Source organism: Pygocentrus nattereri, chromosome 20, assembly GCF_015220715.1.
Source record: "Pygocentrus nattereri isolate fPygNat1 chromosome 20, fPygNat1.pri, whole genome shotgun sequence".
Taxonomy (NCBI): domain Eukaryota; kingdom Metazoa; phylum Chordata; class Actinopteri; order Characiformes; family Serrasalmidae; genus Pygocentrus; species Pygocentrus nattereri.
Genome location: NC_051230.1, coordinates 19,153,855 through 19,159,916, shown reverse-complemented (window position 1 = coordinate 19,159,916; position 6,062 = coordinate 19,153,855). Strand labels below are relative to the sequence as shown.

The 6,062-nt window shown below is 38.6% G+C and overlaps 1 long non-coding RNA gene across 1 annotated transcript; it reads right to left on the bottom strand.

Annotated features, from left to right (window-relative positions):
* Positions 1–4,609: 4,609 nt before the first annotated feature.
* LOC108426205 lies at positions 4,610–5,720 on the bottom strand. The gene is made up of 3 exons (XR_001857758.2): positions 5,548–5,720; positions 5,306–5,342; positions 4,610–4,750 (listed from the first exon to the last, which is right to left on the bottom strand). It is a non-coding gene; the product is annotated as an uncharacterized LOC108426205 (long non-coding RNA).
* Positions 5,721–6,062: the final 342 nt, after the last annotated feature.

The following is a 6,062-nucleotide window of genomic DNA, read 5'->3' as shown; positions in this document are numbered from 1 at the left end:
TATATTATTAAAAGTACAGCTGGGCAAAAAATCTAATTAACACAGTTTTCCCAAACACCAGGTGTAGTCAACATACCAAAACATGTTTAGTGTTCAAGTCATGCTTCTTTAGTTTAGCTGTGGAGCTACAAGGCTAACATTGCTAACAAACACTAGAAGTCAATAGTCACCCAAATCTTTTCCTTAAATACATCATCAAAACTTTTTTCAACCTGCTTAAACCAAATAAAGTGCTTCATTAAGGTGGCACAGACTAATCCACGTGTTTTTGGACACAGTATGATTTACTGTGAGCTATACAAATGAACAAAATTTCACCAAGTAGTGAACCTAACCATTTCACACAACAGGTGTTGGGCCGAATTCTGATTCCCCTATGGAATTTGACTCCCCTTCACATCCAAACGCTAGATTAGGTTTGTGATATCAGTCATTTCTGTTTACACACAATATATCTTCAGTTTGGAAAGTCAAGATTAATAATTAAATAGAATAGAAGCAATGTAATCTGTAGCATCCATATGCCTGCATGTGTAAACGCAGAATTCAACACAACACCTACTGCGTACAATTATGTTTTGCTCATTTTTTATAGCTCACAGTAAGTCATACTGTGCTCTAAACCACATTGACCAGGACCAGAATTCAGTTTGAGCAGGTTAAGAGAGGTTTTGGGGATGTATTTACAGAAATGATTTGGGTGTACATTGATTTCAAATGTCTTTTAGCAACTTCAGCTTCATGGCTCCAGTACTAAACGAAGCTAAAATGGATTGGCACTTTGACAATATCTGTGGTGTGTCAAATTAGAAAGTAAAATTGATTCACCAAAGTATTCCTTTAAGAGTGTATAACCCTTATTATGGTAGGCTACTTGATTTCACTCTATTCCATTTAAAACCCCCAAGGACCACAATAAAAGTGCAATAGCAATTCACATGGCATCACTCTGAGCATTTTGCATTACTTCTGTTAGCATTAATTGTGACTGAAACGTTATGAGACAGAATCCTTTTCAAAGTGCGTTGCAAATCTTAGAGGCCTTAAACAGTATATGACAGGCATGTCCTAAAAGAGGTCTGGCCGGACTCTAAGTAGCATAATATTTTCCGGGGACAAACAGTGTATGCTCACATAAAAAGATTATAGAAATCTTTAACCATTAAAGGCTCTAATCAAACTAAGCTGCAGGCAGCAAAGGCCAAAAACCGCTCCTGCAAAATCCATTTTGGCTTCTCAGTATTTCCCTCCAGATTAGAAATATTTCATTATTGATGTGATGCCAATGCAAAGCACACTCGTTTCCCTTGATAGTTTGTGGCGAGCTTTGGGCAGGAGGCCCATTTATCTCCCCATAACCAGCATATCAAACAAAAACGAACCAGGGAGCAAATTAACAGAAAGGTATTTAGCCTTTTGGGGGAGACCTAAATTTGAGATTCAACGCATTTACAAAGCCACAATACATAATTATTGCTTTTATTGCTGCATAAACTATTATGTTACCTTGTAATTTGATGGTTGCCCACATAGCAATTTGGCGACGTTAGATACGCTTCGGCTTTGTTTGTTTGCGTATTTGTGTAACAAGTTATGCTTTTCTGAAAAGGCCAGCATATAATTTTCACTGGGTGTGGGATTTTTTTTCCTTTCCCTCTTAAGACCCTAAAAAAGCAATGCAAGACCATGACTCATGTGGCTTTGAGGCATTCGCACTAACGACGTTTGCATTAAAACCAGTAGATAAAAGCCAGACATTAGAAAGTTACACATACACTGTGAGTATAACGTCATGATAACACTGATTTACAATGATGACCCCACAGTGTTCCCTTAAACATCATACGAGTGTCCAGGTCTGCATCTATTTGTATGTAACTGAATGCATATATAAGTGTGCTCTAGTCCAAAGTAAGCCTTTGTAAGCATTTTTGTGCTATTGTTTCAAATGGGGCCAACTGCTTCAAGTCATTGTCTTTATTTGGATTACCACACATGATGATTTGTGGACGCGGTCTTGCACAGAATACAAGCAGCATGTTCTCCCATATGAAATATGAGGCCGGCTTATGATAACCGCAGCGCTGCCGTAATGTTAATTTGAAGTGATGTATCTGTTCGACCTTGTTGATCGGAGCAAAGTTGATTCCATGGCCAGCCTGCACTCCTCCCTAAGGTGTGGGAACAGGATCAGATGATTCGTCTTGTGAGAATGTTTTTCCTCCCCACGCCCCCGAAACGAACTCTCAGAGCTGGAGCAGTACCCAAACCAAACACCAACTGCTGCCATAGTAACCTCCACAGGGTACTACAATTCCCATGAGGCCCCCCTCTACTCCCTGGCCTAAAGTTTGTTTACTCACGGTCCCAAGCTAACCGGTAGTTTCTCCAGCTCATTTAACACTTATTAAGTAATATGACTTTTGCACAGGCCAGTATATTAAATTCTGCAGATAAACAGCATTTGTGTAATAAAATGTATGAAGTGTGTTCTCTGTAGAGGATGTGTTAACTTATTTTCAACAAAACTCAACAAAATATTGTTTGACAATGGGCTCTCAAACTTTTGCATATGACTGTATGTGGTTGGCCATGTTTTGCAGTGCAAAGTTGATTCCATGGCCAGGCTGTTCAAACCTTTGGACGTTATAATCACTATGACTACATAATTAATTAACAATTGTTTTTTTCCTTTTAACTGTCAGTTGTATTTTGTCTTCGTTTATTGAAATGAAGTGGAATCATTAAGAGCGAATTTGATATTGGCTTCAATTTTATTTTAAAATATTTTGTGTGATTTGTTGATTAATAACATTTCTAATGCCAAGACTAGAAATTATTTGACATATAAATTATACATTCTGTAAAATTCATTCCAGTTTCAGTAGGGAACATCTTAGCTCAGGTAGGGATGTTATTACTTTCATTTTGCTTGTTTTACAGTTTAATTTTTTGTGCCAAGTTCAAATATTTTCCTTTAACTGCGGACAGATTTATGCGTCCTATACATGCTAAAGTCATACAGAGATTTGGTTTAGCTTTACGGTAAATAGACACTGCTGTTTTTAACTGGACATTTTTTTTATTTCCCCTACAGCAATATGGAAATGACTTCTAAGAGGTAACCATTATGAAAGTAATATGTGAGCTACCTATGTATAAGAGTGAAGAAATAAATGGGACCACCTACCGACCCCTGCAGTTAAGGGGTTAAAAATGACTCTTTCCTTCTTGAGTTCCAGTAAGAGCCTGTCAAATTGTGTAATTTCACTTGCTCAGACGTACACACACTTTCTCACTGCTTTGGGCCAATCTGACCTTTCACCCCCCCCTCTAGAACTTGTTGTTTTCTGTAATTTCTCCCCTCCTACTGTTTTCCCTCCCAATTTACCCCAGTTACTAGGAAACAGTGCCCATTCATCCTAATTTGATCGTCCTTGGGGGCCTTACGGTGACTGAGTGAGAGATCCACTCTGACTGGGCTTGTGTTTACCAAGCCCAAGGCTGTGCACTTTCCGTAATCTGGTGTCATTCCTCATCCTTCCATCTCTCTCCCACCTCCATCCCATCCTGGGCAGGTGGTCTACCCTCCTCCCCCCAAGGCCCCACCATTCCTCATCAACCTGTGCTCCAATTCGTAGTAATGGCCTTTAAGTGCAGCTCCATTATTGTTCTAAATGAGGTCTCCTGCAGGCCTTCAGTACTGGACTGGGCTTCCAAAACACAGAGCGAAGTCTCTGGAACAACTTTGCAGTAATTGACCCAAAAAAAAGAAAGAAAGAAAGAAACCCAAGCACGAGTAGAAAAAAGAGCTTGCTAATGACATGAGGGCGCGCACACATGTGCCTGTATGTGCAAATGTAGAAGTCTGTGCACGTGTGAACATGTACCACATGTGTAATACCGGTACTGGTTGAAATGAAAGGATAATAGTTTAATTAATGTCATTGTGCTACTGGATTCAGATGATTTAGATCATTTTGAGCAGGAAAGTTTAAATAAATATTGTAATTTAAACTAAAATACAGCATTTGACAAAATACAGTGCAGAGATGGTTTAATTTCCAGTCAAGATCAGAAAAAAAGGAAGCACATTTAACAGACCATATTTAACAAAAAATTACACCAAACTAAGTATAACATAACATCGGCAGTATTTAATGTGTTCACTGTACCTTCATTACAGCTTCCATTCTTTTTGGGAGGCTTGGTTTCAACTGTTCAAAGAAATCTGCAATGCTATTTTTCAAAAAGCTTCAAAAGTTCAGTCACAGAAGTTGTAGATGTAGCAGTAAAAATTCTATGTAGAACCATTTCATACTTGAATGGTTCTTTGCATGGTGATGTATATGGTTTAGTAGCACCTGAAATGGTTCTTTCTAACAATAGTAGAACCATTTTTGATGCTATATAGCACCGTTTTCAACACGGTTCTATATAGTTATTAACAACACATTCTCCAACAATCTTAAGAACCATTTTACCAAGCAAAGAATCATTTGAGCATAAAATGGTTCTGTATAAACCTCATGGTTCTGAATAGCACCATTTCATTTACTAAGGAACCCCTGAACAACCATCTTTTTAGGAATGTATCTAATAGATTGTATGCTTGCTGGTGCCTTTTTGTTAACTGGGCGTTTTACATTCTAGCTTTGAAAATAAAGCATTAAGCAACAAATGATTTGTTCCATTCTGAAGACGTCCTCTGACCTTGGATGAGATGAGATACTTGATAATGAACTGGAAGCTTGATGAAAGACAGACAAGTATAAACAGATATATGAGAACATTTTCACTCACTGTGCCAGCAAGTGAATTGTATAATCATATTCCACTTTATGAAGCCAAGCGAGCACGAAGCCAAACATGAAAATCCTGCTGACATGGCCTTAATCATGAATTATTATCTGGTTCAGTCATCATTTATATCTTTATCACAATCCTCTTCAATTTGTTCAGTGTAATATTTCACCAGAATGTGTTCTTTAAGAAGTTTTCTCCTGAACGCCAATGGAAATGGTCATATATCAGGCCTAAATGAGTTAAAGGTGTGATTTTATGTGTGACAGTGTTTTTAGATAGACTGGAAAGAAACTGCGGACTGATGTTTTACAGTAAAAAGAAGTTGACTGCATAGGTCAGGTTCTGCATGAACACAAGAGGGCGCTCAACCTCAGTTTTTCCCCGATTCTGGCACAGCAAAGCTTGAGGGACTCCATAAAGTTGAATAAGAAAACAAACAAAAAGTGGCATGTAAAACAAACTTTACAACCTTCAGAAAGCATTTGATGGAAGTTCTTACCTCATATAAGCAGTCACATGTGTGAGTGATTAACTCTCTGAAAATATAACAGAAAAAAAAGGTTAGACCTTCATAAATAAAAGCAATACCCTAACCGTCATACCAAAAAAGCTTGCTCAGAATGTAATATATTCTTAATGACACCAGTATAAACACTGCTATTTGCTTTTACTATTTTCAAAAGAATGTTCCCCTGAAGTTCTTCAGCAAAAATGGATGGTCACGATCAGTAATGACCTTACAGGAAAAAGGCATTAATGGAGGTTCAAAGGGGCCTGGAGGCTGACAGAGTGGTAAGGCTGGCCAAGCTGGAGGAGATTCACACACACTCCGAGTGGTGGGATTTCAAAGAAGCCCCCAGCTTAAAATAATCTAACTTGTGGTCTTTGACACAGCTTGGGTTAGACAGCTGTGTCTCGCTCTCTCTTTCACTCTCTCAGCCTTATATCAGTTCAGTCCTGTGTTCCATCAGCGGTGAGATTCGAGTACGGCTGGACTTCAAACTTTTTGTTACGTTTTTCCCCAAACAGAGTGGCAGTCCGTCAGAGGAGGCAAGGGAGGTTTAGCAACCTCCCGAAAATTATTTAAAGGTGCATTCCGGCCTAAAGCTGGCCTTTAATACATTATTTGTTGCGTATTTTCATGTGTAGTATTGCATCCCTCAAGCTAATCAGTTTGGCAGAATTCATGATTTTACATCCTTTTGTGTGTTTCGTCCTTCACTATTCTCTCACCACAGTGCCCAGCTTGCATCAGG